Consider the following 20,731-nt stretch of genomic DNA (forward strand, 5'->3'; position numbering starts at 1 on the left):
CTCACACACTCGGACTCAGCGCTGCGACATCGCTCGTAGTACAGCTCTGATCATTTTTCATGCTCTAACTCACAGTGAGCGAGTATGTTAGGAAGACACTGTCAATAACCTGTGTGTGTGTGTGTGTGTGTGTGTGTGTGAGGCGGAAGGGGGGCATCAGCACTCTGGCTCTAACCCACGTCACTTCTTTTTGCTAACAACTGAGTGGGTGTTCCCATTTGAAAAACCCAGAAAGGAGTACAGGTGGAGTCGTCCTTTAAGGCCCGCCTCCCGATGAGTCACCTCTACTCTGACTGTCAAGCTTCCAGCGGTTCCAGAGGCTACGTAAAACAAACAGTAGTAGTAGGATTTCACTTCTTTGTCTCAATATTTCCTCAAAATGTCAACTTATCAAATACATCTGTACAATTTGGAGTCCCAATCAGAGCCGAAATATGAAAGTTGACAACAAGAAGAGCTTCAGAACGGACAGCCGTTTGTGGGCACGTACAAACAAGTGCCAAAACAAGGAAGAAGTAGAAATAACTTTTGACTTGGGAGCATTTTTACATATATTTACCTCAAGTTCAACATCCAACACTGTAACAGTATATAAAGAAAATCACAAAAAGCATATTTCACCTTTGAAATAACACAATGTGTCTCATGTTCAACTGATTTTGTTGTCTCCTCATGTCCTAGAATCTACTAACATAACAGTATTTGATGGAAACATGCACTGTCTGCCACATGAATGTAATTTAATGTGTTATTTTCAACATGACCCTGGATCTGCAAAAAAAAAACAAGTGCTGCTGGTTTTCAGGTTGGAAATATGTCACCGGTAACGTCAACCTGCTGTTAATATTCTGTTAAGGCCTCCTGTGTGACCACAGGGTGAATACTTAATGACTGCACCCTGCACCTTACACACACATACACACACAGAGATGCACATACATGTGAGAAAACACTGATAAACACAAACAGCCATACACACATACGGATTCAAATGTTTGTATCGAGCCACACACACACACACACACACACACACAGTGACGCATGCAAGCACACACACAGACAGAGCCCCACCTCTGCCAGAACGGGAGACACACAGACTTACACTTTGATTTAGAAAGGTATGAACACACACACACACACACACACACACACAACTAGAGAATCACATGTTGCATGCTGAGGTCGGAGCAGCTGAGGTGTAAATGCAGCCTCGCACTCTGAGGAAGACCTTTCTCTGATACCACACTGAATAATTTATACTGCAGGGGGTCGGAGATAGAGAGTGTGAGTGTGTGAGTGTGTGTGTGTATATATGTGTGTACCTGTGCCCCTTATTGGGGGACCAAGTGTGAGTCCTAGCAGTCTATCCATGATTCATGCACTGCATCCTCACCTGCGAACAGCAGAGAGGGAGACAAAGTGAGAGACTGATGTCCATCAGAGACCATTCACACTCGTTCAACGTGTCGGTCTTACGGAGGGAATCAAGTTATTTTGTGTGCTACTACTTTTGAGGACTACTCAGCCAAAACTGACTAGCTAGTTATGTGATTCTGTGAGCAACACAGAGAGACTAATGCACGCTTTTATAACTAGCAGGCCAGACTATTGTAATGCTCTAATGTAACGTAATGACGAAGAATACAAAAAATCAGCTTTTTAATTAGAAATTAATCCAGAATTCTGCTGCAGGAGTGTTGACCGAGACCAAAAGGAGAGCTCACATTACACCTGATTTAAAAAATTCTTTTATTAGTTTATAAGGCATCACATGGTCTTGCACCAGACGAATGATCAGAAATTATTTTTAATATATGAACCAGGAAGGTCCTTCAGATCCTCTGGTTGGTCTCTTTAAGCTGTTCCAAAAAACAGAATGAAAACCTTCAGTAATGCTGCTTTCAGCCATTATGCTCTGAGCCGCAGCAACAGCCTTCCAGAGGAACTGAAAATATTTACTATACATTTACCATTTTACTGTTTATTGTAATCTATTTGTTGTTTTATAATTTTAATTTGACTTAACTGCTTGTTTTTTCTTTTATTATTTTAACTCTTACCATTTATTTATCTCAATCCAATTAACTCTTCTAAAGCAGACTTAATTAAATAATTTTCTTTCTGATCTATTATTATTTTATTTTTTATTTATTTATTTGCATTTTAGAAATCACCTTGTTTTAATTTTGGTATTTTATTTGTACCTTGGTGTGCATTAGTCTCTCAATCCATATTTACCAGCCGGTGCATTTGTTAACCACTTGTCAAGCACTTTTTTGAAAGGTGTTAGATTGATTTAAGTTTGATTGAATAAAATGAAAAAAATAGTTGGAAACCTACTTTATATGTAATATATTGCACATGTATACATACAGACATGGCTGAAAATATTGGTACCCTTCCACCTTTTTTTAAAAAAAAACTTCATTTTCTCTGTATTAAGTTGAAACTGACAGATGTATACGATATCCATCATTCTTTATTTCACATTGAATATAACTGAAACTTAACTTTTGATTTACAACTTAACATATTATGTAATACAATAAAATAAATGGAAATGGCATGGCCAAAAATATTGGTACTTAATATTTTGTAGGACAGACTTTGGAGGTAATAACTGCAGTCAAGCACTTTCTGTAACTCTGAACAAGGTTTCTACTCTTCTCCGCTGGTAGTTCAGCCTCCTCTTCTTGAGCAAACTGCTCCAGTTCTCTCAGGTTTGATGGGTGCCATCTCCCAACTGCAGGTTTCAGCTCTTTCCACAGATGTTCAATGGGATTCAGATCAGGACTCATAGCAGGCCACTTCAGAATGGTCCAACGTTTTCCTCTCATCCACTCTTAGGTGCTTTTTGATGGATGTTTGGTGTCATTATCCTGCTGGAAGACCAATGACCTGTGACTAAGACACAGCTTTCTGACACTGTGCTGTATGTTTCGCTCCAAAACGCCTCGATAGTCTTCTGATTTTATTGTGCTGCACAGATTCAAGGTGCCCCCAAAGCAACCCGGAAACACTACTGAGCCTCCTCCATGTTTCCAGTAGGCGTGGTGTTCTTTTCTTTTAAGGCTTATTTTTTCTTCTGTAAACATCTGGGCTGGTGAGCTCTGATTTTGTTTCATCTGTCCAAAGCACATTCTCTCAGAAGGACTGTGGCTTGTCAACATGCATTTTGCCAAAGTCCAGTCCGGCTTTTTTGTGTCTCTCTCTTAGAAGTAGGGTCTTCCTGGGTCTTCTACCATGGAGCCCATTTTCAGTCAAACAGTGACAGATGGTGCAACTTGAAACCTTGAACTTGAAGATCAGCTTGGATCTGTATTGAAGTTTTACTTGGTTCTTTCTTAACCACTCAACCAATCCTTCTGTTCAATCTCGGCCCAATTTTCCTCTTGTGACCACGTCCAGAGATGTTGGCTACAGCTCCATGGGCCTTAAACTTCTCAATAATATTGGCAACAGTGGTCACAGGAACATCAAGCTCTTTGGAGATGGTCTTGTAACCGTGATGTTGACCATGCTTGGCTATTAACTTTTTTTCCAATGTCTTCAGACCACTCTTTAGTTTTCCTTCTGTTTTCCATGTTCAATGTGATGCACACAGTGGCACAAAACAGCAGAGTGAGTAATGTTTTCCTTTTAAACTGGCTGGATGAGTGATTATAAGATTGAAAACACTTTAAGCAACAGTTTGCTTAAAGTATCACTACAAATCAATTATTTCTTACAGCTTCTAAAGGGTACCATTCATTTTGTCCAGACTATTTTAGAACATCTTTGTAGAATAAACATGAATTCAGTTATTTTTCACAACTTTTATTTTGTCCCACTGCAAACCAAACATAAACATGCACTGATAATAAAATATCTTTTAATTTCAACACTGTTCAGGGCAAATGGTGCATTATTTTAGTAAAATGCAAGGGTACCAATAATTTCGGCAATGTCTGCACACACAAGTGCAGGTCAACAAGCAGTCAACTTTCAGCCTGCACATTAAAAACATATTTCATGATAAAAAAAAATACTAGTTTATAGTTTTTTATCATTAGTTAACACAGATTTCTCTATATTAAGTTCACTTTTTCAAAACTATTCACACAGCTCTCTTTACCAAAATGCAGCTCAGCGAAACATTTAATCTTACATTCAAAATGTTCTAATGCAACCAAAACACTTCATCCATATTTCAGAATCGAGTAGTTGTTTGATATATGAAATGTCAGAAAAAGGTGAAAAATGTCAATCCCTGTTTCCCAAAGCCCAAGATGCAACCTAAAATGTCTTTATTCCCAAACAACAGTCCAAAACCCAAAGATATTCATAATCATAGAGGACTAAAGAAACCAGAAAAATATTCATATGCAACAAGAGAATGTCAACAATGTTAATCGATTGGCGAAATAGTTGGTGATTCTGTCAATCGACTAATTGTTGCAGCTCTACTGACAACATTTGTCAAGGCGAGTTTATTTATATAGCACATTTCAGCAACAAGGCAATTCACTGTGATTTACATAAAATATTAAAAGCACCAAGACAAAGTTCAAAAGGAACACATTATTAAAGAACATTTAAAAATAATTAAAAACAATCATTAAAAAAAACAGCAAACAGAAAAGTCTTTTATAGATGTACAATAGATGAAGCATAATTCAGCAAATTGCATTTAATTTACAGTAATTTTGTCTTATGTTGGGTTTTTGAATGTAAATTTAACAGTTTTGACAACAGTATGTAAGCACAAAATGGGCTGTAAATACACAGAGATTTGAGTTTGAGTGAGAAAATGCAAAATTTTGACAGATGTGGTCATTGAATACATTTTGTATCAAATCAATGAAAGGTGATCCACAGTTTAGATCTCTGTTGTGCTGCCGGTATGAAGTAAAGACGTACTCAGTATTGAGAAATGTGCGTAATTGTAAAAGTTTTGTTTTAATCGGGTTCCACAGCTGATTATGTCTCATACAGATGTGTTCAGGAAGATCCAGTGTTGACTGAGCTGTTCTGGTTCAGCTGAGTTCTCTTTATTTTTGACTCGTCCTTGTGAATGATGCCATAGACAACTGTTCTTACAAAAGAGTCCTTGAGCAAGACACTAAAACTCCTGAGAGGCAGAAAGAGAGGAAGCAAGAGAAAGGAAAGAGATGGACAGAGAGAACAAAGGAGGGAGAGATTCAGAGAGATGAGCTGGCCGCTGAGATTCATCTGACATTTTATCTTTTACCTCTTTAGTCCATCACAGCTGTTTGTCAGGAGCTCTGTGTGTGTGTGTGTGTGTGTCCAGCCTGTCACAAGGTTAGAGCTTACACTGAATATTTAGTGTTCTTTTCTTAATAAACACATAAAGGGCTTAATGTGTAACAGATACCAGGTATTCCACCTTTCCCCTCATCAATCACAAACTCACACATATATTTACACACCTGTGTGTTTCAGCCTGCACAGTATTCTTGAAACTGATGTCACTTCATTTTTAAGCTGATTTTATGAGACAAATTTAAACAGAACAGACTTATTTTGAGCAGCAGTCTGGGGACAAACACCAAATATTAGGATGTGACAGTTGCACATATTACTGTGTAGAAGTTTGTCCAGCTTCTTTATGATCAATTGATGTTGTCTGTGAGCAAATAGTAAAAAAAAAGTTTTGTCTTTCTGTTTGGACCACCAACAGGTTTAATAATGTTACAACATCTGTGATTGATTGATCTGTGATTATATTAATGAACTGGATGAAGGCAAATAACAGTATTTAAGATAATATAATAAGATACAGTATTTAGCTGTTTTATACTGCTGATATGAACAAATAACTGTGATAGCAACAGACACAGCATCTGCATTGAAAAAGCACTCTTGTATCTCAGTGTTGCACTGTCATAAAGTTGAGGAACTGCATGAGACAGAACTCTAATGATACAGTAAAAACTGAAGATGCAGAGAGATGCAGCTCAACCCAGAGAGAAACCTCTCTGGGTTGAGCTGTAAAACACTGGATTCTCAGCCTCCCATAATGCAAGTTGACAACGTTGTTGTTGTTGTTGATGTCTGTCAAACTCTCTGACCCTCATTTTGAAACATTGAGTTTTAGATATAACCGTATAGTTGTCAGGATGGTGAGTGGAGCAGGTGGATCCAAATGCAAGAGACGGCAGGCAGGCAGGATCAGATGCAGAAATTTAATGAAAAAATTTGAAAGTCACAGGAGACACTGAGACACTGGAACCAGGAACAGTGAGCATAACCACCGGACAAACACAGGACATAAACGCAGAACAAATGCAGACGACTCAACAGAGACTGAAGTGAAAACTGGACTATAAATACACAGGGTGTGATAGCAAAGAGGACACAGGTGAGTGAAACAAGATACAGGTGAAACACATGAGGAAATCAACAAAGGCGGGAAAACACAGGAAGTGAAGGTAACAAGACACAAGGAGAAAACATTTCAAAATAAAACAGGAACTAAAATAATCAGACAACAGGTGGCACAACACACCGGCAGACTGGGAGCTGATAAACTGGGGAAAACACTAGACTATAGGAGCAGGGCTGCCAACAAGGGTGATGCAGGGCAGATGAGAGGAGGTGCACATGAGCACAGGAGGAACACACAACAGAGAAAACCAAAAGAACAAAAACACAAAGTCCAGGCAGGACGTGACAATAGTCTCACCATATGATGTCCGATGGCATCATCACGGTTCATCAAGACTTGACGAAGCTCCTCCAGAGCCACAAAAGTAATTACATAAGTTTACTCATTACTAAGTAACGTTACATCACTCATTACTTTCGTTACTCAGCCATCAGCTCCGTCAAAGTTTCCTTTAAACAACTCAAAATCCTCCACAGATACACGCTGCATCTATTTAACACATGTAGAAACAGGAAATGAGATATTTGTGGTTTAACAAGCAGACAGGAAACAGTTTGGAAGGATTTACTGACCATCCAAGAGCTAGCGTTAGCGTAGCTTCAGTGACTGCACACAGCACTTCAGAAGTCCCGGCCTCAGCTGCACGATTCACACACCCTGCAACTCTGAACTAAACCAGCGTCAGGTGACTCCTGAATGTAGGCGTACCTGTGGCTAACGTTAGCAAACTAGCTAAGACATGAGAATAAGACAACATTTCTCCTTCTTCACAGAGAATACAACTTTTGACCACTTTAGATGAGAGGCTGTTTCAGCTGGGTGAGATTCTTCAGTCCTCCTCCTGTTGGTACCCCACTGACAGATGAAAAACCAAATGAACCTCAAAATTCAGCCTCAGATAATCTCTCCAGGCTGCCAAAGTCCCAGAGTCAGAAAGAATTTTTACACCCGAGTTTCCAAGCTTCTGAGTGGCAGAAAAGGTTTTAGCGCAGGCACTGTGTGAATTCTGTTTAGAATTATGCTTTCATATCCCATAAATATGGCAATAAATCAGTTGCGCTTTGCTGCAGTGTACCCAGGGGTCTGAAATTTCAATTTATTAGGTTTACAAATCAGGTCAGTGCTCAGTTGAGGTGAGAGCGTAAGCTTACCGACCAGAACACTGCTCACTGAGAGTCTGTGTCTATAAAACGCATATCATCACACGGTCAAATTTCCCTTTTGATTTAAGAGTAATTCACAATTGTGCGCTGATAAAACTCATCCTGTCAGGACACACTTCACACTGATCGTCTTCGTCTTCCAGCTGTTTTGCTGCTGTACCATGGAGGAAGCTTAGGCTGAAGGCTAGAATCTCAAGCATCTATAAAATCCTGTCTTCGACTTCACTCTTTGACTCTTTCTTTTCATATAGTGATCCTGATTAAATGCTGGTAGCATTTCCATTCTACTTCTATTTAAGAGCATGAAAACCACTGTTAAGTGCTGTAATTAACATTTAACCCCCTAAATAGCACCAAGAGTGTTTTGAGTTTTCAAGTCTTTAGCTTTGTTCACCCTTTAGGTTACAAAACAGCAGGGAACTTTAAAGCACATTTCCAGATCTATATTTATGTTCTAGGGCTCCTCTGGAATATTTTTTCATAATTTACAGTTAAAAAACTCCTTTATGCAGCTCTTCAGTTCAGGCTCCTGTCTCTTTAAGGCCCCCCCTCCTGATACGCCCACTCTGTTCTGATTGGTCAACTTTAGGAAGCTTCCTCTGGCTTCAGAGGCTACGTAAACAAACTATAGTAGCAGGATTTCACTTCTTTTTCTCCTTCTTTACTCCAAATGTCAACTTCTCAAACACATCCGTACATGTTGGAGCCCAAATCCTTTCTAAAATATGAGAGTGAGCCACGTTAACACCCTGTGGAACTACTTTAGCAACAACGACTACCAAACAGACAGCCGTTTGTGGGCATGTGCAAACAATCTGATGTCATCACGAGGAGGAAGTAGAGGTAACTTTGCAAATGGAGCATTCAGAGCAGGATGAAACTCTGACTTTTGATTTGCAGGGAGCATTTTACATCTTCAACTCAAGTTTTGGACCTTTGACCATGTTTAACATTCAACACCACAACTGTAAAAATAACAGAAAATCACTTCATATCAATTAATACGCCCCCTTTTAATATGTTTGCAGGTAGAAATGCAATTTATTCTTCATTTTTGTCCCAAAATATTAGAGTGTAACCTACATGATTTAAGTGTTAAGATCAATATGCAGCAATACTATATTTTGATCAGTAGCAGTTTGTTAATATATAAAAGCTGAAAAGGTATGAGAGGGCGACATCTTCAGTCTTCAATGTGTGAGTGTCTGATTACCAGCGCAGACAGGATACATATCAGACTTGGAAGTAGAAAAGATTTGTTTACTCTTTTTTTTTTTTTTTTTGGTGACTAGTGGAAAGGGATGTTATGGATTTATGTGCAGACAGTAAACGACAGACTTTGCCCTCTAATCTTTTAGAGCCAGAGAAAAGTATACATCCCTCTTCATACAGACCCCACGTCAAAGTATATATATTTGGTATATGTATTGGCCTCGTATCTTAAAGGTACCACAGAGTTTTTGAATGAGTGATGGACTGTAATGATTTTCTATGCACTATGGATGTTTCTAGTTTGTATCCCAGTATACCTCACAAAGACGGTCTGGAAGCTCTGAGGTATTTTTTGAATTTCAGAACTGAATTGAATCCCTCCACTGAGTTTTTGTTATCTTTAACTAAGGAAGTTCTGACAAAAAATTGTTGTAAGTTTCAACCAATATTATCTTCAACATTGGGGCTCAGCTATGGGCTCACCGTATGATCCTTATTCTAAGTTTATTAAATATTATTGGAGGTATATAGATGATTTATTTTTCATTTGGAGCGGTAGTGCCAATGACTTAAAAGAATCTCATGCATATGTGAACTCAAGGAAGGAATCCATTAACTTTACATTGTGTTTTGATCTTGAATGTACATTTTTTTTGGATGTTTTGGTGGAAAAAAATGGAAACCTCCATACACACTGAAGTATATAAAATGAAAACGGATAGAAACACTTTTTTTTTTACATTTGAGGAGTTTTCACCACGAAAAACTCGAAGCTGGATGCCCTGTTTCCATTTTAAGCAGAGGACACCCTCAGAGGAGATCCTGCTCGGCCCCATGCATCGTCTGCTCTGCTTCCTGGGACACTCTGCAGTAGGTAAAAGTGGTCTCATCTTCAGTATTCTGCACCCAGTGGTTGTGCTGCTAATCTGATGCACTTCCCAGTGGAGTCGTTCACGTTGCCCTCAAGCAAAGGAGATTCTGGTGGTCCACCATGGAAAAGGACACCTGAAGTTTGTTGCCACGGTCGCACCTATTTTACCAGAAATTCTCTTCTGGCCAAAATGGCGGTGTTCAATAGGTGTCACAAAGTTACACAGAGACACATGAATTTACAACTGACGACCCCTCTGCTCTACTAGGTGTTCCTGTGTTCTTTTGGTTCGTTTTTCTGTTTTTTTCTTTGTTTTGCATGATCCAGAGCAGGGCGGAGGGTCGTCACCTGCTTCATGAGCCACACCTGGACCCGGTGTGGTTTCTCGTATAAAGGATGGCTTTTCCACGGAGCTTTCTCTCTTCTCTTCCTCTCCCACCATGGCGCGGCTGTGTTGCCTTTGCTTGCTGATACTCACACACACCCATTCATGCTACACCACAGATTACTGACCTCCACGTTTCTTCTGTTTTTCATTTATTATTTGTGAATAAATATACTTGTCCACACTGGTGAATTCGTCTGGTCTCCCATATTTGTCGCGGCCTAGGAGCCGAGCTGTGACACATAGAAACACATGAATTTACAACAGTCACATCCAGCACAACAAAACAGGATCTGAGAAACATGAGCGAGATAAAACTCGACTATTTTAAACAACTACATTCCTCATAATGTGACGCTTGAATGCCTGACATGAAGACAGTGTTTCCAGATGTTTATCTTTCCAAACCCAGAAGATCTCCCATGTAGATCATCTGGTCCAGTAGCTGTTAGAAACAGGTAAACCATTTCATGAAGGTAACTGGGAAGTTTACCAATAATGTCTCTAAAGATGAAAAGGTACATATGAACATTTCTCTGTATTTTTAATTAGGTCCACGTTGTTAACATGTATTAACTACAGTGATGAGTTCTTGTTCCAGCGTCTAATATAGAACACAGATGAATGATAGATAGAGTCACATACTGCTTATTCACAAATATTATAATAAATAATATCTTGACTCCTGCCTTCACAATCAGTTGATTTTATTTCATCTGACTGTGAGTCCAGCTCACGTCTCGTCCTGTCGTGTTGAACTCGTAAACCCTGTTTGGAGAAAAATGTTCTATTTTTCTGAACATCTCTTGAGACGTTCATGACATTGAACTGTTAAGATTTCTGTACCTGGTTGTGTTATTTTAATGAAAACTGAAGGACTTGTTGCATTACATGGACAACTCTTCCTGGTATTAGCTAAACCAAGGTCACAAATAAATAGAAGCTTGAGGTAAAAATGTCCCTGAAAAGCAAACCTCATTAAATTTTCACTTTTCAAAAAAAGATATTTATTGAATTTCAGAGCAAATAACAATTACATATAAATTAAATAAAGCTAGAGTTCAGTGATCTTGTGCTGTCGGTTCAGAAGTCCAGTATGTTCCAGAGGAGGTGCTGAGATTTCTCTTTCTATCAGTGAGTATCTGTTTAATTACGGCGTCGCTGTCGGCAACAGTCTGTTGTATTATCATAGCACATCTTGTTTTCCACAGTTTTAAACATACAATGCATATAATTATCTCTATCAGTTCTCTATGTCTGGATGGCAATTTATTTTCCATAATACAATACAATACATACAGACTGATTTATAACATAAATCACAATGTACACCAAGCGCTTTCAGTTCATCCCAGACTTCCTGAGCTCTCTAACGATTCATTAGAAGACGCCGCTGTGTCTCATCATCATTGTAGTAAATCACTGGACATTCTTTTGTTGTGACATAACAGCTCGAACAGGAAGTCTTCCTACAGATATCAGCCATCATCCCTAATGCTCTCTAACAGATTCACATTTATTAAATATTTTATCACCTCTGTGCTTTCATAATAAGCTTTTTTTTTAATGACCCCCCCCCATATTTAAAAGTCATTTACTTTATTATAAATCATTTTGTTGGGTAAACTACCCCAGTCTATTTGTAAATGTTGGAACTGTATAATAAAATCGCTGTATAATAATTTATAATAAGGGCCATGTCTTGCCCTGCCTCAACTTGGAAGATCTCCAACCCAGAGAGCATTTCTGGTGATAGCAGCAGATATGTTTTTTTTTTTTTTTTTTTTTTTTTACAAGGCCAATTTTTAATCTGTCACCAAGCTCCACAGCATCCAAACCATCATATTCTTTGCCTTTTTATACATTAATTCTCTTGTGGTGACTTCCCTGGTTGTTCTCCAAATTAAGTTGGCACACTGTTTGTTTAGTCGGGGTATTATTTTGTTGGCTGGAGGAAAAATATTCGCTAGAAAAAGGAGCTTGGATAGGATGAAAGTTTTGACAGTATTTATTCTTGTTTTGTAATTAGTATCTTTGTTTTCCCATTTCTGTACCTCTACTTTGATTTCACACAATTTTTACTCCAAGTTTCTTTCACTACATTCACTACATTTCTTGTTGGACTTAAATATTAATGTTTTGTTTGGAACTTTGTGTGCATGTCCTACACGTTATAGCAAAAGGACTGCCATTGTGTATATGTTTAATTATAGGTGTGATGGCCAAAATATAGAGCTGCACTCAATGGACAGCCCTGCTTCACACCTCTCTCCACTTCAGAACACTCAGTTAAAAACCCATTGACATTTACATGAACACTTGACTTGAAATACAGACATCTTACCATCTGAATAAGACCATCGGGAAAAGCCGTATGCTTTCATCTCTGAAAATGTAGTCAAATGCTTTTTTTGGATCAAGACCAATAATATAAAAACACTTATATAATAAAACAAAGGTAACTGCATAGACTAAACCTGGTTATTGCATAAATAGAAAAAAAAATCACCCAGTAGGAAGAAAAAACCCTGTTTCTCTTTGAAGAAGGTCATCATCAGCAGTGTGGCAGTAAAGACAGGGTCCTCATCCTCTGCATGTCTTTCAGAATCAGCAAAGGACCATTAACTCCTTTTGTCTAGAAAAACTGCAGCAACATTCTTCATTTCCCAGCAATTGACTCCCTGATTCGTTCCTCAAGTTCAATAACTGTTAGTGTGTTAAAGTGTTGGATCAAGAGCCTCTTCATGAATAGGGATCTCCTTTTAGCTCATGGACATTTGGTGAAGGTGTAGCATTGATTTTGTAACAGACTAGTAAGACTAAATTCCATAAAATGATTTTATGATAGTATGTTCCTCGCTTACTATGTAGTGCACAATCTGTGTGTGTGTCTGACAAACCTCCATCTTCATTAAACAGCCTTAAGGTCTTTACACACTGGGGGACGTGACGAATAAACGACACAAAAATGCAGAATACTCGCCTGTGAATAGTTTGCATGACTGAACGCAGGTCAGAGTCGGTGTGGATTGAACAGATAAAACGCTCTCCTCTTCTTTTGTCGAGTGAGAAGAGAAGAAGGACAAGATGATGATGAATGACCTGCGTTCAACGTCTCAGAAGCAACCATCTGTCAGAGTTGAGGAGCTGAGAGGACAGCGGCTGAACAAACTGTCTTCACCAGGCTGACTGACAGCAGACACTTACTGAACCAAAATAGTTTTCATGTCGACTCCACGGGAAGAAATCCAATGTTTGTATTTATAAATACATGATGATGATGCATATGATGATATATGAATCAATATATTGATTCATTGGCTTTATTTTCCCACCCACCGAAGCGAGTGAGCCTACCTGTCTGCTGTCAATGTAGATACTGTAAATAGCTTCAAAACACATACAGCAGGATAGTCAACACTCTATGTGGGCCTTCAAAATAAACAGCTGTGTGCAGGTTACGCTTCATGATTGGTTGATGCTTTTATTCGCTGTGTGAAAACTCAGAAAAATCGACCTCGTTCTGAAAAAAAAATTACGTCGCTTTTGCGCCGTGTAATATTTGTGTTCTGTGTGAAAGTACTCATGACAAAGACAACAGTCAAAACAAAGCCTTTAAACACACAGTAACGGAGTGAGCTGTCTTTCCTTATAACGAGTGTTTCTTCCTGCAGTTTCAGTGTAAAATTCATCCACCTCCTACATAAAATACAAGACTCTGACCAGATCTCTGAAGCTAACAGCTAATTCTGCACTGTGAGCTAACTAGGAGGTTTCCCTCATGGGATAATGAACGTTTTTAATTAATTACTTTAGTGGTTTGTGCAGTTTAAGGCACAAAAACAACTTCATATGCTCATGATCTCTCAGTCATTCTGGTTTGCAAGAAGAAACGTTTGTTTTAAATTAAGACAGCTCTCACTCTGTTACTGTGTGTTTGAGGCTGTGATGTGATCAATACTTCGGTGATCAGTTTGACATGTAGTTTGTGTGTTTCTGTGTAAACTGGATGGCTATGGGTGGAAAATGCATTGTGTTGTTACATCGATAAATTTTCAAAGGAAAAAACAATCCAACAGCTGTGCAGAGTCCATAGTCATGATCCTGTGTGTCTGATCAATAATACTGATTAAATCATGTATTGCCTGTATACACCACAGGTCAGTGTCTTGCATATTATGAAGAAAAAGTAGGGTTGGAAACAGGAGTGCAAACGTTACAAATATAACCAGAATGAGTGCATCTGTCCTGTGCAGCAGTAAAACAGCAGGAGTTTTATGCTAACGTCACTTTATGGTTTAATGCTAACATTACTTTATTGTTTTCAAGCTAATATTTGTTTTCATGCCAACGTTACTTGTGTAAAAGGGTTTTCTGTGCTTTTACCCTGTGTTGCTGATTGATGTTTGGGACTCATTCAGTTCATTTTTCACTTCCTGTACAGTTAACTTTGTGTAGCCTGTATTAGCATTATCAATGCTACTAGCTGCTGTTTCTTACTGGAATATGTGTCATATATCAAGGATGAATCTCCCATACAAATTCACCTCTAAATTGTGATATGAAGGGTTTTGAACAAGTTTTATTTCTGCTTTCTTAACACTGAAAATGTCCATATAAGCTATCATGACACTGCGGCTATGTATTTTCTGCCCGGGAAACCGTCTATACTTCTCCAGAGGAAAAACCCATTTGACTTTTGTATTTATTCCTGCAGCAAAAGATAAACACAATGTCCAAAGTGCTCTTTATCAGAATAATTCCCTCTGCTGCTCCCTGAACAGCTTTTGTTAAATGTTAGAAACCTTGACTCGATGTGGAAAAACACAAAGACATCTTGACTTGTAGATAAAGCACTCTCTTGTTGAAGCAAACAACCTTGGACTGAATTTGCTTTAAGCTCATTTAAAATGGTTTAAGTCAAATGTGCTCGCAGAGATTGTTGCAGACTGCAGTCACTCAAGATAAGAGTTTAACTTGACAGATCCTGAAATAAACTTGATAAAAGACAACACCTGCATCCTTTAAAAAAAAAAGAAAGAAATAGTTTACAAAGTCCCCTTCTGCGTGAGGATGAGGAACTCGAGGCAGGAACAAGTTCCTGCTAGAAACAGCCAGCATAGACCAACAAAACTGGTTTTTGCTGGTCTTGCTGGTGACCAGTTTAGATTGTGTTTTGGGCACTTTTTTGATGGTTAAACTGGTGACCAGCCTATGTTGGTGGTTTTGCTGGTGCTGATTTAAGCTGACATTTGTGCTGGGCATGCTGGTGGTTTTTACTAGTGTATGGTGGTGATCTGCTGGTTTAAGCTGGTTTTTGTGCTGGTCTTGCTAGTGACCAGTTTAGATTGTGTTTTGGGCACTTTTTTGTTGGTCATACTGATGACCAGCCTATGTTGGTGTTTTTGTTGATGCATGCTGGTGCTGATTTAAGTTGACATTTTACTGGTATATGGTGGTGACCTGCTGGTTTAAGCTGGTTTTTGTGCTTGTCTTGCTGGTGACCAGCCTATAGTGGTGGTTTATGGCTGGTGTATGCTGGTATTTATACAGGTGCCAGCCTATAGTGGTGTTTTTTGCTGGTGACATGCTGGTTTAAGCTGTTTTTTGTGCTGGTCTTGCTGATGACCAGCTTAGAGTGTGTTGTGGGTACTTTTTTGTTGGTCATACTGGTGACCAGTCTACATTGGTGATTTTTGCTGATGTCTTTCTGGTTTAAGCTGGTATTTGTGCTGGTCTTGCTGGTGACCAGCCTATAGTGGTGGTTTATGACTGGTGTATGCTGGTATTTATACAGGTGCCAGCCTATAGTGGTGTTTTTTGCTGGTGACCTGCTGGTTTAAGCTGATATTTGTGCTGGTCATGCCGGTGACCAGCCTATAGTGGTGTTTTATGGCTGGTGTATGCTGGTATTTATACAGGAGCCAGCCTTGCCTGGGGAGGATGGATATCAATGGTGAATTTCAGTCAGTTGGCCACAGCTCAAGATGACCAATTAACTACCCTGAAACAAACTATATGAAAGTGAACTAAATCCATTAGGAATCAGTAATTTGAGTATGTTTATTCATATATTTGATTTAGTTAAACAATAACCTACAATTATCACAATATGTAACAATAAAAACTGTAACAACAGCAACAAGCCATCAATGACAGTAATAATAACAATAGCAGTGCTTGACATATTGATGATATAATTCAAGCACCAAACCCCCTCATCCACACACACAATGTTTTTTTCAGTCTTTTTTACCAATCTCCTGTATTTTTTCCATTATGTATTTCCTCACGCTCTTCTTCCTTGTCAGTTTCGCTCCTGCAGCCACCAATGGAAGCAGCCTGAAAGAAAACCAACAAAACCAGATTTTATTGTTAGATCAGGTTGATTACGGAGAAAATGTAAGAGGCAGAAGGAAAATCTACAGCTATGTTGCACCTCAGCCTGTCTGAGATCCACTTGGAAAACATAGGCTGACTTTTCTCATGAGTACAGCTGGTGACAGCTACAACAGCCTGCATTCACCGGAGCACGGCGGGGGATTTAAAAATGGCTACGTCTGATAACCTCCACTGTCAAAAAGGAAAACGAAATCCTGTCATATACTTCAGACAAGATCATCATGAAATATATATACATACATATATGTATGTAGCCATATCCCTATGCTCATCTGCTCCTGGTGCTGATATATACATATATATATATATATATATATATATATATGGCACTAACATTGTCATATTTTATGGTCAGACACACATGCAAGTATCAAGCATGTGTATCTTTGTGAAAACAAACTCACTGGAAACGACAACACCAATCCTGTTGGGTTATGACAGTATCCGCATTCAAAGTCGCTTGCAAAATGATAATCCAGGTTTTTCATCAGTAAACATTCCTCTCAGCGTCATCGATTTTGTTGGGGTTAAGGGGGGTTTGGCTTCCCCCTTGGCTACCCCTCAGGGTAGCTGTCCCCCAGATGACCACAGCTAGCTCCTTTACAAAGAGTCTTTTGTGCATTTCAATCCTCTTCCACACATCCTCCCTGAGCCACACAAAACACCTTATGTGGACCTGAAATTAGATGAAAAAAGAAACACATTTTAGAAATGAGTAAAAGTTTTATCATGAAATATGTTAAATGTTATCCAGTCTTTTTTTTATTTTGGATGACACATGCAGGTACACTTCAAAACAGTGTTTACTGTAGAAAAATAGTTTTCTGGATGTAACTCCAGTTTTATGAGTATGGGTGAACTAATCACTTACTATTGGCTATTACCTCAGCACTCAGCTGAAACGGTCCTTAATCAGAGCTAATTAAATCCAAATAGAAGTGCTAGCGTTTCATTAGAACACAGTCACTTTTGTTGATTATCACCAAAATGCCTTCCCAACTACTGCATGTAAACAGAAAAAAGGGCGCGACAGGAAAGAAAAAAAATGCATCAAAGCAGTTGCTGAATTTCACTGTAAAATTGAGAGAACAACCAAAAATAAAGACATATTCAAAAGTTCCACAAATATTTTGTGCTTAAACTATAACTATTTATAGTGCCTCTGATTTCTGGAGGGGCTGTATGACGTCCAGTGCAGTAGTATGTCAACTATCTATATCAAATATCTTTACGTGATAGATAATCAGATATAAGTTACTCACAATGAGCGGTCGGCGTTTGCTGTCGGTGAAGACAGAAAAAGCTCACCGAGTGTGATTACTGAATGTCGCACTACGCATGTCTAAACCAAACATGCTCTGTATCAAAAGATGACGCATTACAAGCTGCACCAGTGGTATGAAATGATACACACTTCCTGTCTCCTAAGTGGCGCAGTTTCCTCTCGCCATGCTAATGGCCTAGCGTTGCCTTTTATGCCCTGCAAGCTCAACCTGCCACCACCTGGGCTACAACCATAGTCCCCCGGGGAGTTAAGTTATTTAAAGCAAGGTGCAAATTCACAACATAATCGACCTTGATGTGTTTAATCTTTATTTAAAGTGCATTATGTTGATTATATGAGGTGGGAAGCTAGTGGCAGAAATTACATATTGTGCATTTAAGCTGGTCTATGCTGTTTTTTTCAGCAGGGGTGATACAAAATGAGATAAAAGACTGAGCAGTAGGACAATTCAAGTAAGTAAAAAAAAGAAAAAGGAACAGATAGAAGAGGGAAAAGTAGAAGTATTAAAGGAAGGAAACAATCAGAGCAACTGGAATAGTAACAAAATGGAAGTGTGAAAAAAGAAAGTGAAAATAAAGTGAAAAGGGCGGGAGAATAATGTCAGTGCATTGGCACATTTTTCGATTGGTTGGCTGTCAGTGTCTCACTGTGGTTTTTAGGGATTCGTGGAGGAAGTAGTCTCTGTGGATTTCTGGAAACACCAGTGAAGTGACACCATGTTTCCCAGTGAGAACCAGAAATCCCTGAAGGAGATTTACATGCAGATATAAGTGTGAGAACATGTGTGAATGAGTGTGTGTGTGTGCACTTGTACATATGTCTGTACTATCACAATTATGAATTTCATACAGTAAATCCCTTTTAATCTCTCTGAATAATTAACAGAAAGCTTGAACCACAAATTTGAGCACTCAAGTGCTTAACTTTTATAGTGTAAATGGATCATTTTACCTTTTAAAGTCAAAGTTAAACATAAGTTTTGTAGTTAGTGACAGTTTATGCATATCTCACTTGTGAATATTCAAAAAGGTGAACATATTTCCTGTCCGCAGAGGATGAAACATAAATTGAGTCCGAAAATATTCACTATTCGGTTTATAGTACACAATATAGTGAGTTTGCCTTTCTGTAGTGTTGTCTGGAGGTTTTGTTCTCTATACATTGGTGCGCCACAATGCAGAGTAACTAATTTTCACCTTTCAAGAGAAAACCACCTTATGACTGGCACAGAAAAAAGTGTAAGAAATAAATTTAGACAACTATTAGATTATTGTAATAGACTCTGAAACTGCTTGTTCTGTTGTTAAAAAATGCAGTTGTACTTATTTCTTCACTTGCCAAACAGTTTTATGATTGATTCCCTCGTGCATCATGCTGTCCAATCACTACAACTTATGCTATTCTGCTAACAGCCACATTCAAACATGGAGATCAGTGGATCCTGCTTTGTTTGGTCTATTTTTGAAAGCAGTACTACAGCTCCCTCACTAGTGAGAAGTGAAGAAGTTGCAGGACACATGAAAGGAAAATTGATTTCCTTTAGATCTGACATTCTGTGGTGAGAATTTTCAAGTGTTTTGTGAGTTTTTCCACTATAAAGTAATTTCAGGATCCTGCATTTTAAGATAAAGACAAGATAACCTTTACTGTCCCCGAAAGGAAATTTGTTTTGGACCATGAGAGCAAACACACAGAGCTGCTTATGACCAACTGTCATGACCAACAACACACAACATCTTAACAACAGCAAAGATATAGTGCAAAAGAACAAATTCTCAAACATGGAAGGAAAACACAAAGATTAGCAGCAGAGAGATATCGCACAGGTTGCTGCTCACATCATGGTGACAATGAGACTAAAAAATGAGTAAGAAATGCAATAAAATACAAAACTCAAGATATAAAAGTGGTAATTTATCAGATATTTGATTGTGTGACAGAGGTGGGAAAAAAAACAACCATCCTTAAGTTCGAATGGAGGCCTGGGTTTAATAACTGTCTACATAGAATATACTGTCGAAAACAAGGGAAGTGAATTATTTCCTGTGTGCAGAGTTATTCCCTTTGGACAAAGAACCCCACGATTTCCTGCTGAGCGAGGTAACGTGTCGGTTTGTCCCAGGAGGGCACGCTGTATGTGTGTGTATGTTTACATACAAGGCAGATAGCGTGCATTCAACCATTCCTATATGTATGATGGAAATATACATGTGTGCAGAAGTTACTGGATATTCCCAGATGGTGGGACTGTATGGTGGTGTTGTGTGTTCTTTCTGTGTGTGCTGTCAGATCAGAGCTTCTGGCCACTGAGTCTCTAATCAGCGAGCTACTTAACTTGCAAGAAAAGCTGCGCTCCGGCTTTGCCGAGATGGAGCCTGCTGGCCTGGATAGCGAGCTTCCAGATGACAACAATGAAGAAATGTATGGACTCTTTGGTTAAGGGTCTCCATCTTTCCCATCTTTCTGTGTATCAGTGGGAATAAGAGAGTTTCCCTCCCACTTTAGAATTGTTTGTCTACCCCTAGTCTTGCTTTGAATACTTCTCCTTGGAGACGAAGCAAGCACCCAGATAGTCGAGTGAAGGGAGCTCAGTCTCAGTCTACATTTTCTCCACCAGCAAACCCAAGTCTCAGTGTTCTGAGGCCTTTGTGGCTTCTCATTGGCTGAAACTCTACTCAACCACAATAACAGCCTGGATCGTCTCTCCTGCACGTGTCCTCAACTTCGGTGGTGGCCCTTCAAATCTCACTGTAAACGAAAATAAGCGCTCTGCAGGTAGCCGACTCACCAGTTGAGGCTGTTGTCGTTAAAACACTAACAGTAAAGCTAATTTTGAGCCAAATCCTGGTAATGCTAAAGAGACACAGAGCCAACTAGCTGTAGCTGGTCAACTCCGCAGAGCTGTTCTTAGTGAGGTGAAGAGCGTAAGAACTGAGGGATGACTGTGGTGACAGGTGTATATTAGTTTCCCTCATCTCTGTAAAAGAAAATGTGAATTAATGTGAGTTCCCTTCCACTTCTGTTT

General features: G+C 39.0%; 1 long non-coding RNA gene across 1 annotated transcript; it reads right to left on the minus strand.

Moving 5' to 3' along the window:
• Window positions 1-16,109: 16,109 nt before the first annotated feature.
• Window positions 16,110-17,724, minus strand: LOC122983402. Its single transcript, XR_006403672.1, has 3 exons — window positions 17,684-17,724; window positions 16,826-17,097; window positions 16,110-16,361 (listed from the first exon to the last, which is right to left on the minus strand). It is a non-coding gene; the product is annotated as an uncharacterized LOC122983402 (long non-coding RNA).
• Between the last annotated feature and the right edge of the window lie 3,007 nt (window positions 17,725-20,731).

Source organism: Thunnus albacares, chromosome 6 (genome assembly GCF_914725855.1).
Source record: "Thunnus albacares chromosome 6, fThuAlb1.1, whole genome shotgun sequence".
In the NCBI taxonomy this organism is placed as follows: Eukaryota; Metazoa; Chordata; class Actinopteri; order Scombriformes; family Scombridae; genus Thunnus; species Thunnus albacares.